At 44.5% G+C, this 15,972-nt stretch overlaps 1 long non-coding RNA gene across 1 annotated transcript in view; it reads left to right on the top strand.

Moving 5' to 3' along the window:
• The window catches only part of LOC137211681 (uncharacterized), a 166,514-nt gene extending 150,795 nt beyond the window's left edge, over positions 1 to 15,719 (top strand). The window contains exons 2-3 of the long non-coding RNA XR_010937177.1: positions 10,956 to 11,066; positions 15,635 to 15,719. This is a non-coding gene — a long non-coding RNA (uncharacterized lncRNA). The remainder of the gene's footprint in view (positions 1 to 10,955; positions 11,067 to 15,634) is intronic.
• Positions 15,720 to 15,972: the final 253 nt, after the last annotated feature.

The following is a 15,972-nucleotide window of genomic DNA, read 5'->3' as shown; positions in this document are numbered from 1 at the left end:
GTGAATTACAGTGCCCCTGAGCTCCTTTCTTCAACTCGCTTTCTTTTGAGCTGGCCGCAACACCGCAGGATGGCTTCAGGCCCTAATCTGGTTCCGGCACGGCACGCTGAGCATTTGGTTAATTCCTCTTCCTGGTGGGAAATGAGAGTTAAATTTGCCCGTCCAGACACCTCCAGCTAGTCTCTCATTGGTTCTCGCTATTCCTGTTCATCTTCCGCAGAAATTGCAAACTGGGCCAAACAGGAGGTTAAAGGGACTGACTCTCCAAGTCGGGAGGGTGTTAGTAAAGCGTCTGGAATGTTGCACCCGAGTACCAGGGTACGAAAACTGAGACATATTTGAACACGTCTCCCGTTCACACGGTTGATCATACTCTGGGTTCCACATGCATGTTTTAGCTGAAGGAAGAATACCTTAAACCTGGGTAGTTGAAACCCGTGGAATGGGTACCATGCAATATGACTTCAAAGGGTCTTCATTTGCTCACCGAAACTCTCCAATCCTATCACTGCTGCGTTTATGCCCCTGTACACACGCTTGATTCTCTTTCGGAGACATAGCAATCCATAGGTTTTAAGATACTTACTAGTCAGGTACATTCTTAGGCGTTGAATATGCGGTGTTGAGTCCATTTCGTTGAGCAAGGAGTAGCTCTTGTCTATTCCATATTTGGCTTAAGGAACTTTATCTGTGCTCATTTCAATCTCTGTTTTTATGCAGCACCCCAACTCACCTTTACCCTTAAGCAAGCATAAGTTGGTTTTCTAAATTTGAGACCCTGTTGTGTTCTGTAATTCAGTTCCTGTGTAGCCAAGTTTACATTCCGTGTATTACTGATATCTTATGATGTTTCTTTTTCTGTGTGACTTATTTCAGTTAGAATCATCATACCTGAATCCACTCATTGTGCTGCTAAGGACCTGATGACATAGATTTCATTGCTGAGTGATATTGCTTTGTAAGTAAATACCACAACTTCTTTATCCATTTTTCACTTTCTGCGATGTTGAACTTGTACTGTAAACGAGGTTCTTGTAAACAGAGGCGTCCCAAACTTTGGGGTGGCTGTGTCTTTTTGATTTTAATTTCCCTAAGCTATAGGACCACAAGTGGAAGTGCCCTAGGCTCTGTTGCCTTGTTTTTTAGATGTTTCAGGAAACACCATACACTTCTCCCGAGTGTCTGTTGGCAATTTACATCCCGCCCATCAGCATAACAAGGCTCCCAGTTCTCCATGGCCTGTCCTGCCTTTCTGGATTTTACACTTTATTCAGATGGCCCTTTTGACCGGGGGGAAGTGAGACTTCATTGTAGTGCAGATTTCCTTTGCAAGCTTGCTTGGTTGGCCAAAAAGGGCGTATGCGTTTTTTCCTGAATATATTCAGGAAAAAACGCATACGCCCTTTTTGGCCAAGTGCATCATTGTGGACATTCTGCCTCTTTTCCTATGCTTTCAATGCAATTCCAGTCTACCTCCTGAAATCGGTTTCCTGCAATTCTGCCCCGCTTTCAAGTCCTCTTGGCAGCCTTACTTCAGTATATTTTTGGACGATAGCTGTCGTTTATAACTCTGCAGGTTTGTGAATTACAGTGCCCCTGAGCTCCTTTCTTCAACTCGCTTTCTTTTGAGCTGGCCACAACACCGCAGGATGGCTTCAGGCCCTAATCTGGTTCCGGCACGGCACGCTGAGCCTTTGGTTAATTCCTCTTCCTGGTGGGAAATGAGAGTTAAATTTGCCCGTCCAGACACCTCCAGCTAGTCTCTCATTGGTTCTCCCTGTTCCTGTCCATCTTCCGCAGAAATTGCAAACTGGGCCAAACAGGAGGTTAAAGGGACTGACTCTCCAAGTCGGGAGAGTGTTAGTAAAGTGTCTTGAATGTTGCACCCGAGTACCAGGGTACGAAAACTGAGACATATTTGAACACGTCTCCCGATCACATGGTTGATCATACTCTAGGTTCCACATGCATGTTTTAGCTGAAGGATGAATACCTTAAACCTGGGTAGTTGAAACCCGTGGAATGGGTACCATGCAATATGACTTCAAAGGGTCTTCATTTGCTCACCGAACCTCTCCAATCCTATCACTGCTGCGTTTATGACCCTGTACACATGCTTGATTCTCTTTCGGAGACATAGCAATCCATAGGTTTTAACATACTTACTAGTCAGGTACATTCTTAGGCGTTTAATATGCGGTGTTGAGTCCATTTCGTTGAGCAAGGAGTAGCTCTTGTCTATTCCATATTTGGCTTAAGGAACTTTATCTGTGCTCATTTCAATCTCTGGTTTTATGCAGCACCCCAACTCACCTTTACCCTTAAGCAAGCATAAGTTGGTTTTCTAAATTTGAGACCCTGTTCTGTTCTGTAATTCAGTTCCTGTGTAGCCAAGTTTACATTCCGTGTATTACTGATATCTTATGATGTTTCTTTTTCTGTGTGACTTATTTCAGTTAGAATCATCATACCTGAATCCACTCATTGTGCTGCTAAGGGCCTGATGACATAGATTTCATTGCTGAGTGATATTGCTTTGTAAGTAAATACCACAACTTCTTTATCCATTTTTCACTTTCTGCGATGTTGAACTTGTACGGTAAACGAGGTTCTTGTAAACAGAGGCGTCCCAAACTTTGGGGTGGCTGTGTCTTTTTGATTTTAATTTCCCTAAGCTATAGGACCATAAGTGGAAGTGCCCTAGGCTCTGTTGCTTTGTTTTTTAGATGTTTCAGGAAACACCATACACTACTCCCGAGTGTCTTTTGGCAATTTACATCCCGCCCATCAGCATAACAAGGCTCCCAGTTCTCCATGGCCTGTCCTGCCTTTCTGGATTTTACACTTTTTTCAGATGGCCCTTTTGACCGGGGGGAAGTGAGACTTCATTGTAGTGCAGATTTCCTTTGCAAGCTTGCTTGGTTGGCCAAAAAGGGCGTATGCGTTTTTTCCTGAATATATTCAGGAAAAAACGCATACGCCCTTTTTGGCCAAGTGCATCATTGTGGACGTTCTGCCTCTTTTCCTATGCTTTCAATGCAATTCCAGTCTACCTCCTGAAATCGGTTTCCTGCAATTCTGCCCCGCTTTCAAGTCCTCTTGGCAGCCTTACTTCAGTATATTTTTGGACGATAGCTGTCATTTATAACTCTGCAGGTTTGTGAATTACAGTGCCCCTGAGCTCCTTTCTTCAACTCGCTTTCTTGTGACCTGGCCGCAACACCGCAGGATGGCTTCAGGCCCTAATCCGGTTCCGGCACGGCACGCTGAGCCTTTGGTTAATTCCTCTTCCTGGTGGGAAATGAGAGTTAAATTTGCCCGTCCAGACACCTCCAGCTAGTCTCTCATTGGTTCTCGCTATTCCTGTCCATCTTCCGCAGAAATTGCAAACTGGGCCAAACAGGAGGTTAAAGGGACTGACTCTCCAAGTCGGGAGGGTGTTAGTAAAGCGTCTGGAATGTTGCACCCGAGTACCAGGGTACGAAAACTGAGACATATTTGAACACGTCTCCCGATCACATGGTTGATCATTCTCTAGGTTCCACATGCATGTTTTAGCTGAAGGAAGAATACCTTAAACCTGGGTAGTTGAAACCCGTGGAATGGGTACCATGCAATATGACTTCAGAGGGTCTTCATTTGCTCACCGAACCACTCCAATCCTATCACTGCTGCGTTTATGCCCCTGTACACATGCTTGATTCTCTTTCGGAGACATAGCAATCCATAGGTTTTAAGATACTTACTAGTCAGGTACATTCTTAGGCGTTTAATATGCGGTGTTGAGTCCATTTCGTTGAGCAAGGAGTAGCTCTTGTCTATTCCATATTTGGCTTAAGGAACTTTATCTGTGCTCATTTCAACCTCTGGTTTTATGCAGCACCCCAACTCACCTTTACCCTTAAGCAAGCATAAGTTGGTTTTCTAAATTTGAGACCCTGTTCTGTTCTGTAATTCAGTTCCTGTGTAGCCAAGTTTACATTCCGTGTATTACTGATATCTTATGATGTTTCTTTTTCTGTGTGACTTATTTCAGTTAGAATCATCATACCTGAATCCACTCATTGTGCTGCTAAGGGCCTGATGACATAGATTTCATTGCTGAGTTATATTGCTTTGTAAGTAAATACCACAACTTCTTTATCCATTTTTCACTTTCTGCGATGTTGAACTTGTACTGTAAACGAGGTTCTTGTAAACAGAGGCGTCCCAAACTTTGGGGTGGCTGTGTCTTTTTGATTTTAATTTCCCTAAGCTATAGGACCATAAGTGGAAGTGCCCTAGGCTCTGTTGCTTTGTTTTTTAGATGTTTCAGGAAACACCATACACTTCTCCCGAGTGTCTGTTGGCAATTTACATCCCGCCCATCAGCATAACAAGGCTCCCAGTTCTCCATGGCCTGTCCTGCCTTTCTGGATTTTACACTTTTTTCAGATGGCCCTTTTGACCGGGGGGAAGTGAGACTTCATTGTAGTGCAGATTTCCTTTGCAAGCTTGCTTGGTTGGCCAAAAAGGGCGTATGCATTTTTTCCTGAATATATTCAGGAAAAAACGCATACGCCCTTTTTGGCCAAGTGCATCATGGTGGACGTTCTGCCTCTTTTCCTATGCTTTCAATGTAATTCCAGTCTACCTCCTGAAATCGGTTTCCTGCAATTCTGCCCCGTTTTCAAGTCCTCTTGGCAGCCTTACTTCAGTATATTTATGGACAATAGCTGTCATTTATAACTCTGCAGGTTTGTGAATTACAGTGCCCCTGAGCTCCTTTCTTCAACTCGCTTTCTTTTGAGCTGGCCGCAACACCACAGGATTGCTTCAGGCCCTAATCTGGATCCGGCACGGCACGCTGAGCCTTTGGTTAATTCCTCTTCCTGGTGGGAAATGAGAGTTAAATTTGCCCGTCCAGACACCTCCAGCTAGTCTCTCATTGGTTCTCCCTATTCCTGTTCATCTTCCGCAGAAATTGCAAACTGGGCCAAACAGGAGGTTAAAGGGACTGACTCTCCAAGTCGGGAGAGTGTTAGTAAAGCGTCTGGAATGTTGCACCCGAGTACCAGGGGACGAGAACTGAGACATATTTGAACACGTCTCCCGATCACACGGTTGATCATACTCTGGGTTCCACATGCATGTTTTAGCTGAAGGAAGAATCCCTTAAACCTGGAGAGTTGAGACCCGTGGAATGGGTACCATGCAATATGACTTCAAAGGGTCTTCATTTGCTCACCGAATCTCTCCAATCCTATCACTGCTGTGTTTATGCCCCTGTACACATGCTTGATTCTCTTTCGGAGACATAGCAATCCATAGGTTTTAAGATACTTACTAGTCAGGTACATTCTTAGGCGTTTAATATGGGGTGTTGAGTCCATTTCGTTGAGCAAGGAGTAGCTCTTGTTTATTCCATGTTTGGCTTAAGGAACTTTATCTGTGCTCATTTCAATCTCTGGTTTTATGCAGCACCCCAACTCACCTTTCCCCTTAAGCAAGCATAAGTTGGTTTTCTAAATTTGAGACCCTGTTCTGTTTTGTAATTCAGTTCCTGTGTAGCCAAGTTTACATTCCGTGTATTAGTGATATCTTATGATGTTTCTTTTTCTGTGTGACTTATTTCAGTTAGAATCATCATACCTGAATCCACTCTTTATGTTGCTACGGGCCTGATGACATAGATTTCATTGCTGAGTGATATTGCATTGTACGTAAGTACCACAACTTCTTTATCCATTTTTCACTTTATGCGATATTGAACTTCTACCGTAAATGAGGTTCTTGTAAACAGAGCCGTCCCAAATTTTGGGGTGGCTCTGTCTTTTTTATTTTAATTTCCCTAAGCTATAGGACCATAAGTGGAAGTGCCCTAGGCTCTGTTGCTTTGTGTTTTAGATGTTTCAGGAAACACCATACACTTCTCCCAAGTGGCTGTTGGCAATTTACATCCCGTCCATCAGCATAACAAGGCTCCCAGTTCTCCATGGCCTGTCCTGCCTTTCTGGATTTTACACTTTTTTCAGATGGCCCTTTTGACCAGGGGGAAGTGAGACTTCATTTTAGTGCAGATTTCCTTTGCAAGCTTGCTTGGTTGGCCAAAAAGGGCGTATGCCTTTTTTCCTGAATAAATTCAGGAAAAAAGGCATACGCCCTTTTTGGCCAAGTGAATCATTGTGGACGTTCTGCCTCTTTTCCTATGCTTTAAATGCAATTCCAGTCTACCTCCTGAAATCGTTTTCCTGCAATTCTGCCTTGCTTTCAATGCCTCTTCATAGCCTTACCTCAATATATTTTTTGAAAATAGTTGGCCTTTATAACTCTGCAGGTTTTTGAATTGCAGTGGCCCTTAGCTCCATTTTTCAGCTCTTATTTTTGTGATCTTGCCTCATAACCACAGGATTCCTTCTGGCCCTATTCTTCTTCTGGGGCAACTTGCTGTGCCTTTGGTTTATTCTTCTTACTGATGTGAAATTTGAGTGACATGTGCCCATTGAAACCGCTACAGCTAGTTTCTCACTGGTTCCCCCTATTCCCATTCATCCTCCGCACTAACTGCAGACTGTGCGATACCAGAACTTAAAGGCATTGACTCTCCATGTGGGGATATTTTTGGTAAAGCGGCTGGAATGTCGATCCGGAGCCCCAGGAGAGGAAAAATGAGGTGCGTTTTAGAAACCTTTCCCGATCACATGGTATACCAGTCGCTGGGTTTCCCAAGCATGGTTTAGCTGTAGGAAGATTCCCTTCAACCTGGAGTGTTGGGACCCTTGGAATGAGTAGCATGAAGTATTGCATTAAACTTTCGGCAGTTGCTCACCAAAGCTCACCAATCCTCTCAGCCCCAAGTGTCCAGCCTTATGTCTTATCCAGCTGTGGGTTTATATGTGGTCAATCCAGGTTGCATCACAGCCCCTGAGCGAATTTTGTAAGAATTTTTCTCTCTTTCATTGTTTCTGCGTTTTGTTTTTAAAATTTATTTCTATAATGGGGTTTAGCTCATTTTCACTGCTGTGTTTGTGCCACTCTGCACACACTTGATTCCCTTATGGAGATATATCAATACATGGGTTTTAAGATTCTTATTACTCAGATATATTTCTCTGCGGTGTATAGGGTGTGTTGAGGCCAGTTCATTGAACAAGGTGTAGATCTTGTCTAATATCTATTTGGTTTATTGAACGGTATCTGTGCTAATTTCAAACTCTGGTTTTATGCATCACCCCACCTCTCCTTTCCCCTTAAGCTGAAATAAGTGTGTTTTCTAAATGTGAGACACTGTTCTGTTCTGTAATTCATTTCTTGTGCAGCCATATTTACCCTCCCTCTATAAGTGATATCTTATGATATGTTTCTTTTTCTGTTTGACTTATTTCAAGTAGTATTATCGGACCTAAATCCACTCTTTATCCTTCTACTAGCCTTATTACATTGATTTCATGGTGAAGAGATATTCCATTGTACGTAAGTACCACATCTTCTTTATCCATTGTTCTCTTTCCTGGGATATTTAAGGTATACTGAAGTTGAGGTTCTTGTAAACAGAGTAGCCCTAAACTGTGGTGTGCTTGTGTCTTGTTGATTTTTAGACTTCCCTAGATATACTCCCATGATTGGAAGTGTCCTATGCTCTGTAGCTCTGTTTTTTAGATGATTTAGGAACCACCATACACTTCTCCAGAGTGGCTCTCGGCAGTTCACACACTGCCCATCAGCGTATAAAGGCTCCCTGTTCTCCATGGCCTGTCCTGCATTTCTGGTTTTTACAATTTTTTAGGATGGCCCTTTTGACCAGTGGGAAATGAGACTTCTTTGTTGTGCACATTTGCATTGCTTGCTTGCTTCGTTGCCCATAAAGTGCGTATGCGTTTTTTCCTGGATATAATCAGGAAAAAACGCATACGCCCTTTTGGGCCAACTGCATCATTGTCGAAATTCTGCCGCTTTTCATGTGCTTTAAAGACGAGTCCAATCTATCTCTTGAAATCTGTTTCTTGCAATTCTGTCTTGCATTCAGATCCTCTTCTTTGCCTTACCTCAACATATTTTTGGACGTTAGTTTTCATTTATAACTCTGCAGGTTTGTGAATTGCAGTGACCCTGAGCTCCATTTTTTAAGTTGCTCTTTTGTGAGCTGGCCTCAAACCCGCAGGATTGCTTCAGGCCCTATTTTGGCTCGGGCGAGGCGGGCTGAGCCTTTTTTCAATTCTTATTCTTAATGGGAAATTAGAGTGATATGTGCCCGTCCAAACCCCTACAACTATTCTCTCATTGGTTCCCCGTTCATCCTCCTCACAATTTGCAAAATGTGTGAAACAGAAGTTGAAATGTGCTGATTCTCCAAGTGGGGAGATTCTAAGTAACGTGGCTGGAATGGTGAACAGGAGCACCAGGAGAGGATAAATGAGCTGCATTTTAGACACATCTCCCGATCACATGGTGTACAGTCCTCTGGGTTTTCCATGCATGTTTTAGCTGTAGGAAGATCCCTTGAACCTGCATATTTGGGACCCATTGAATGGGTACCAGGTAGTATTACTTTAAAGGGTGTGCATTTCCTCACCCAACCTCACATTTCTCTTAGCGCAAACAGTTTCCAGCCTTATGTCTCATCCTGCTGTGGGTCTAGATGTGTTCAATCCATGTTGCATCACCGGCCCTGAGGAAAAGTTGTAAGAGGTTTTCTCTGTCTCTCTGTCGTTTATTTTTTTCAATTTATTACTATATTGGTTACAGCTGATTTTCAAAGCTCTGTTTCTTGCTGCTGTACATCCACTTGATTCACGTACAGAGAGACATCAGTAAATTCTTTTTCAGATTCTTACCAGTCGTATATATTCTTTTCCGGTGACTTGAGTGTGCTGAGTGCAGTTCTTTTAGCTACCGTGTAGGCCTTGTTGATTATCAGTTTGGTATTTGGAATGGTATCTTTGCTAATTTCAACCTCCTGGGTGATGCCTCACCCCTCCCCACCTTTCCCGTTTAGCAGCCTTATGCGTGTTTTCTACATATTTGACTATGTTTTTGTTTTGTAATTTATTTCATGTGTAGCCATTTTGGATTCCACCTTTAAGTGATATCTTATGATATGTGTCTTTTTCTTTTTGAATTATGTCACTTAGAAAGATCATACGTAACTCCTCCGGAGTTGTTACAACTGGCCATATTTCATTGATTTCCAGGCTGAATAATATTCCACTCTACCTAAGTACCACATCTCTACCCATTTTTTCCCTCCAGAGACATTTAAGTTATATCCTAGTCGAGGATCTTTTAAACAGAGAGGGGGTAAACATTGGGGTGCCTGTGTCCTCTCGATTTTTGTTTTTCTCAAGATATACGCCCATGAGTGCAAGTGCCCTATGCTCTGTAGCTCATTTTTTAGATGCTTTAGTAAACACAATACTCTTCTCCAGAATGGCCGTTGGCAATATACATTTCCACTATAAGTCTCACAGGGCTCCCTCTTCTCCTTGCCCTGTCCTGCATTTCTGTTGTTTACGCTTTATGAGGATGGCTCTTCTGACTGATGCGAAGTGATATCTTTTGTAGTATTGACTTCCAGTGCCCACCTGTTTGGTTGGCTAAAAAAGTGTATGCCCTTTTCTTGAATATATACAGAAAAAAACGCATACACCCTTTTTGGCCAACTGCAATGTTGGCAATGTTCAGCTCCTTTTCTTGTGCTTAATGGCGAGTCCTTTCTACCTCCTCAAATCCCTTTCCTGCCATTCTCCCTTGCTTACAAGTCCTTTTCTCTGACTTTCCTCAAGACATTTTTCAGTGATGGATATTTTCAACTCTGCAGTTTTGTGAATTTTACTGCCCCTGAGTTCCATTGTTCAACTTGTGTTTATGGGAACTGGCCACAAAGCAGCGGGATTTCCTCAAGCCCTATACTGTTTCCATGGGCAACCCTAGCCTTTGGTCAATTCGTCTTCCTGATTGGAAATTAGAGTGACATGTGCCTGTCTGAACACCTAGGACTTGTCTCTCATTGTTCCTCATCCTTCCACTTCATCCTCTGGACAAATTCCAAACTGTACGCAACAGGATGTTGACAGTGCTGACATCTCCAAGTGGGGAGACTGTTAGTAAAGACGCTGGAGGGGTGAACCCGAGCACCAGGAGATGAGGAGATGAGATGCCTTTTCCAAACTCTTCCCGATCAGACGGTATACCATCCTCTGGGTGTGACAGACATGTTTTAGCAGTAGGAAGAGTCCCATTCATGTAAGGAGAACACCAGGGCTTTTTCAAAATCAGTGTCTCCCCGAAACCCAAACTGGGGAATTTTTTAAGCTACGGCTACACATATGTTCATTAAGGGCCTTGGGAAGTAGGCAGAGTCCAAACTTTAGATGATTGAAGTCTTCAGGGTCAGAAGCACTCACCACCAGCTTCCCTTAGGTTACACTTTAACTGTCATTGATAGATGATGTCAATAAAAATATCTATTCTTTTTCAGATTATTTCCCCTTATAGGTTATTGCAAAATGTTGAGTGTAGTTCCCTGTGCTATACAGTAGTTCCTTGTTGATGATCTATTTTATACATAGCAGTGTGTATGTGTTAATCCCAAACTGTTAATTTATCCCTCCTCCCACCTTTCCCCTTTGGTAATAATAAATTATAAGATTTTATACTTCTCAGAAATGGGGGAGCTGAAAGAGAGGTATCATTTTCAATGGAAAAGCATTTAAAACAAGATTGAAGCTTTAACCAAGATTATTAGATGTACATCCTTGGAAAGAAATCACTTCGTTTCTCTAATATTGACCTGACAAATAAGACAAACCTTTTCACTGAACTTGCTTATAATAAAGTGATGGAAATATCAAATGGAAGTGTTAGAAACATCTTATTTTACCCGAGCCTTATACACTGTTCTATGTTAACTACAGTTTGGCTCACACATCTGTTCATTGAGGTTACAATAGTCTCAATTTCTGTTACTGATCCTCCAGAGTGGACCCCAACAAGTGTCCCCCTGCCCAGTGTCATTGGGGCCAACAGATCGAGACTGAGTTTGGTTCACAAGCAAAGGAAACTTTATATTTTGATCAGAGAATGGAGAGGTGAGAGCATGCACTACCCCGTGGGCTGTGGGCTGGGCTGCTGTGTAGAGATCCTGTCAGAGTCAGTGGGAGGGAGGGGGGGGAGCTCTCGAGGGCCAGGTTGGCTGCAGCTCAGGCTCTATATGGCGGAGTCTGCACTGGGCCCCAGGAGCTGAGGTGTCGACCCAGCCATTCTGCACTAGGAAATCTGGTCTGAAGTGCTGGGTGTGGAACCTCTGCATGCGGGACCCTAGGAGCACGTGAAATTAGACAAAGCACAAAGGATAAAAAAGGTTAGACTTGACTTTATTGCCCAGATTCTATTTTTATCTCCCAGGGATTTTTAATGGGCTTTGCTGGGGACAAACCCCTCCTCTGCCTTTTGTCCCGTTCCTCATTCTTGGAGTGCTGAGGGTGCAGACACTTCTTCTGTAACTGCTGAGTGCTGAGTTGGGAGCCCTAATACCCGGGGGCGAGGGTCAGAGCTTCTCCCCAGCAGCCTCCAGGTGACGTTGATTGTCCCCAGGTCCCCTGCCTCCCTGCTCGTCCACCTGAGCACCAGCATTGGAAGTGTTATAGATTCTAATGACCTTTAAGGGTCCAGGAAAGAGATGTGCAGAGACGCTGTGGGGGCCGGTTTCACCCCGCCCCACATTTGTTCGGCCACCTTAGGCTGACCGTTTCTGCCAGCCTAGATGCTCTGACCAGTAGTCTGCGCTTTCTTCAATTAGGCCCCTGAATTAACGTACAAACAGCACCAGGTGTCAGAGCCCTGCCCGCTCAACTCCCAGACAGTCCAGGGTCAGTGGTGATCAAGGACCATGATGACCACTGAGTCAACAGCCTTTTGAAGTAAACAGGAGTCCAGCCGGTCTTATTGGCCACCATCATCACGGTGTCTGTAGGCTTTTCTATGGTGACAGTGTGATATACGGTTCCCCCGCCAAGATTATTAGCTCCCCTCTGGGTGCAGTAAGTCCTGCAAGCAGTAGTCTGCTCTTTTGGGACACACTCTTGTTGTTTTATGAGAGAAACTCCAGGTCAAGTGATGTTCACACGAATCGTCATGGTGCCCTGTTGCCCCCGGTTATCTCTCTGGATGTTGGAGTTGGAGGGCCTCCTCACTCGAGGTCGGTGTGCCCACGGAGCGAACCCTGCAACTTCAGGGCATGGTTGGTGGTTAGGATCACCACGTGGGGTCCTTTTCCCTTAGGAGGGAGGTGGCCTTTTGGGCTGCTGATTTCCAGGTTTTTAGATACCGCCAGTATCTTGGCCAGATGCGGCAGTGGGCCAAGCCCCTTGGTGACCGTAGTTTATCCTATCTGGATGGCATTCTTGCATTGTTCCATTTCAAGTGGTCCCAGTTTTTGCACTAATTCTCCAATGGCGATTCACCTTTCACCGGGAATGTAAAGGTCAAAGGGTTTAGCTAAATTAGGGAGTTCCAGGGCAAGGGTCTGAATTGACTGCTCTTTCCATTCTTGAAAGGCCACTTCTGGATTCTATTCAAAAGGATCATCATCTTTTCCTTTCAGTGTTTCATATAGAGGCCCAGCTAGTAGACTGTAGTTAGGGATCCAGAAGCAGCAAACCCTGGCCTCCCCAGGAACCCCTAAGCTGTCTTCTAGTTTTAGAAAGGGGTAAGGCTGCAAATGGTTTCTTCCCTTTCCTGGGATGGGCTTCTCCGACCTTCTGTGAGAATGAAGCCCAGGCAGGTCACCGCAGTCTGTGATATTTGAGCTTTTTCTTGGACAACTTCTATCCTTTATTGGCTTGGTAGTTCAGAGGCCTCCTTAGTAGGGCTGGCGATCAGAATGTCGTCTGCGTACTGAAGGAGGGTTTCCTTTTCCAGAGGTAGAACTTTTAGGTCTTTAGCTAAGCTTTCCCCAAAGATGGTGTGGGAATTTTTGCACCCTTGGGGCAAGACGGCCCGGAAGTATTGTTTTAGTTGTATGTTGAGTTCTGCCACTCACAAGCCAAAATTTCTTGTGACTCTGGGACTAATGGAATACAAAAGAAGGCATCATTGAAGACTAATACAGAATACCATGTCCTGGTGGTTGGTAGAATGACCAGCAGGGTGTAGGAATTAGGAGCAACTGGAGGTATATCCTCGGTGGCTTCACTGACTGTCCTGACATCCTTTACCAGGTCCCCAGCAGCCCATGGGGCTCTCGTGGTCAGACCAATCCCAGAATATGGAGCTCACCTGGGCAGGTACCCCACCCCCACCCCAGCCCACGGGGCTCTCGTGGTCAGGCCCCTCCCAGGATACAGAGCTACCCTTGCAGGTACCGTGGCAGGGCTGGGCACACAGGAACCGTGCACATAGCCCTCATTGCAGAGCACCCCCAGCTCACCTGTCGCTCAGAGCTGACACAGAGCACCTCAGAGCAGGACTTGAACTAACAAACAGCAGCTGTGACAGGTCTGTGACCCTGGGCATCACTCTGTGCGGCCTCCCTCCACCTGGTCTTCCAGAGACTTCCACTGCACCCGGGGCACCAGGCCTCTGTCTCCAACCACCACCCACCCCTCCTCTCCCTGACTCCTGGGTTCCTCTCATAAGGAGAGGGTTTTCTTGAAGTTGTCTCCCACTCATGGGCCAGATAAAATGATTAGAAAACAAGCCAAAGCTGCAGCTCCTTGTCTATCCTGACTCTCAGGAGCCCACACCTGTTCCTTGGACCTGGCCGGTTCAGCAAGTTCCATTTTCTGCAACTGTGAGCCCCTGAGGGGTGATGATTGGCTGACCTGGGCAGCCTTACCGTGCGGGCCAGCCCTCCCCAGGTGTGCCTGGGTTGAGATCAATATAAATACCACTCCAGGCAGCAAGAGCCCCTGCAGCCGTGCCTGACGCCATTTTCTCTGCCCTGTCAGCAGTCTCGGGGCTGGGCTGGTGGGAGGGAGTGAGAGGCCACGGCTTTGTGGGTGGCCCAGTGTGAGTGGGGCTCTGCTGGACTTTCTGCAGCAGTTGCCAGGCTGCCACCTGCTAAAGAAGAGGATGTGTCACCCATACCTGCTGCTGGAATTTCTCCCTGGGCAGAGGTGAGGAAGGAAAAAAGCAGTGGGGGCAGGGACAGGACGGGTATCTCAGGCAGGGAAATGGAAATCTTCCAGAAGAGCACCCAGGGCCAGGACCATCCTGGCTGGCCTGCAGGCACCAAATCGGCCGGCATGCTGTCACTCATGTGGCTCTATGGCCCTTCCTCTAGGCTTTCAAGTCCTTGTATATATTCAGGTGTTTTACCTGGGACGGGTGGGAATAGTTCAGCAGCAACTGGCCTGGGGCTCAGCTCACGTTTACTCACAGATGCCTCGGCACGGTGCCCCAGCTTTGCAATGAGGACGCTTGTTGCGTGGGGGCTGCTGGCTGAATGGGAGACGATTCCCCACCACTGGCCAACTTCAGAATTGTTTACAACTGGAGCAAGTGCCCTGATACGGTTTCCTTCTGTGGAACTGGTGGGTTCTGTGTTTTTTTTCTCTTTTTCGTTTTTGCTTCAAGGTAGATTTTATTCCTCTTTTTTTGTATTTACAGATATAAGCATGGAAATAATTTATTCATATAAATACATGTATGTGAAGGGAATAATTGTTTTTTCTGTTTTATTTTTTAAATTTTATTTCTTCTTAATTTTGAATTTTATTTTATATTTTTATACAGCAGGTTCTTATTGGTTATCTATTTTATACATATAAATGTATACATGCCAATCCCAGTCTCTCAACTCCTCCCACCACCACCCCCCCAACAGCTTTCCCCCCTTGTTGTCCATACATTTGTTGTCTACATCTGTTGCTCTATTTATGCCTTGCAAAATGGTTAATCTGTACAGTTTTTCTAGGTTCCACATATATGCATGAATATACAAGATTTGTTTTTCTCTTTCTGACTTACTTCACTCTGTATGACAGTCTCTAGATCCATCGACGTCTCTACAAATGACCCAATTTCATTCCTTTTCATGGCTTAGTAATATTCCATTTTATATATGTACCACAGCTTTATGCATTCGTCTGTCTGTGGGCATTTAGGTTGCTTCCATTACCTCGATATTGTAAATAGTGATGCAATGAACATTGCGGTGAATGTCTCGTTTTGATTTATGGTTTTGTCTGGGTATATGTCCAGTACTGGGATTGCTGTATCATATGGTAATTCTATTGTTAGTTTCTAAAGAAACTCCATATTGTTCTCCGTAGTGACTGTATCAATTTATATTCCCAACAATAGTGGAAGAGGGTTCCTTTTCTCCACACCCTGTCCAGCATTTTTGTTTGTAGATTTTCTCATGATGCCCATTCTATCAGGTGTGAGGTGATACCTCATTGTTGAGTCCATTTTGTTGAGCAAGGGGTAGGTCTTGTCTATTACATATTTGGCTTATTGAATGGTATCTGTGCTAATTTCAAACTCTGGTTTTATGAAGCACCCAAACTCACTTTCCCCCTTAAGGAAGCATAAGTTGGTTTTCTAAACTTGAGACCCTGTTCTGTTTTGTAATTCAGTTCATGTGTAGCCAAGTTCACATTCCGTGTATTAGTGATATCTTATGATGTTTCTTTTTCTGTGTGACTTATTTCAGTTAGAATCATCATACCTGAATCCACTCATTATGCTGCTACTGGCCTGATGACATAGATTTCATTGCTGAGTGATATTGCTTTGTAAGTAAATACCACAACTTCTTTATCCATTTTTCGCTTTCTGCGATGTTGAACTTGTACTGTAAACGAGGTTCTTGTAAACAGAGGCGTCCCAAACTTTGGGGTGGCTGTGTCTTTTTGATTTTAATTTTCCTAAGCTATAGGACCATAAGTGGAAGTGCCCTAGGCTCTGTTGCTTTGTTTTTTAGATGTTTCAGGAAACACCATACACTTCTCCCGAGTGTCTGTTGGCAATTTACATCCCGCCCATCAGCAT

The sequence above is a fragment of the Pseudorca crassidens genome, chromosome 19 (genome assembly GCF_039906515.1).
Source record: "Pseudorca crassidens isolate mPseCra1 chromosome 19, mPseCra1.hap1, whole genome shotgun sequence".
In the NCBI taxonomy this organism is placed as follows: Eukaryota; Metazoa; Chordata; class Mammalia; order Artiodactyla; family Delphinidae; genus Pseudorca; species Pseudorca crassidens.
The sequence above is the reverse complement of the archived record's forward strand: the minus strand, read 5'-3'. Positions and strand labels throughout refer to the sequence as shown.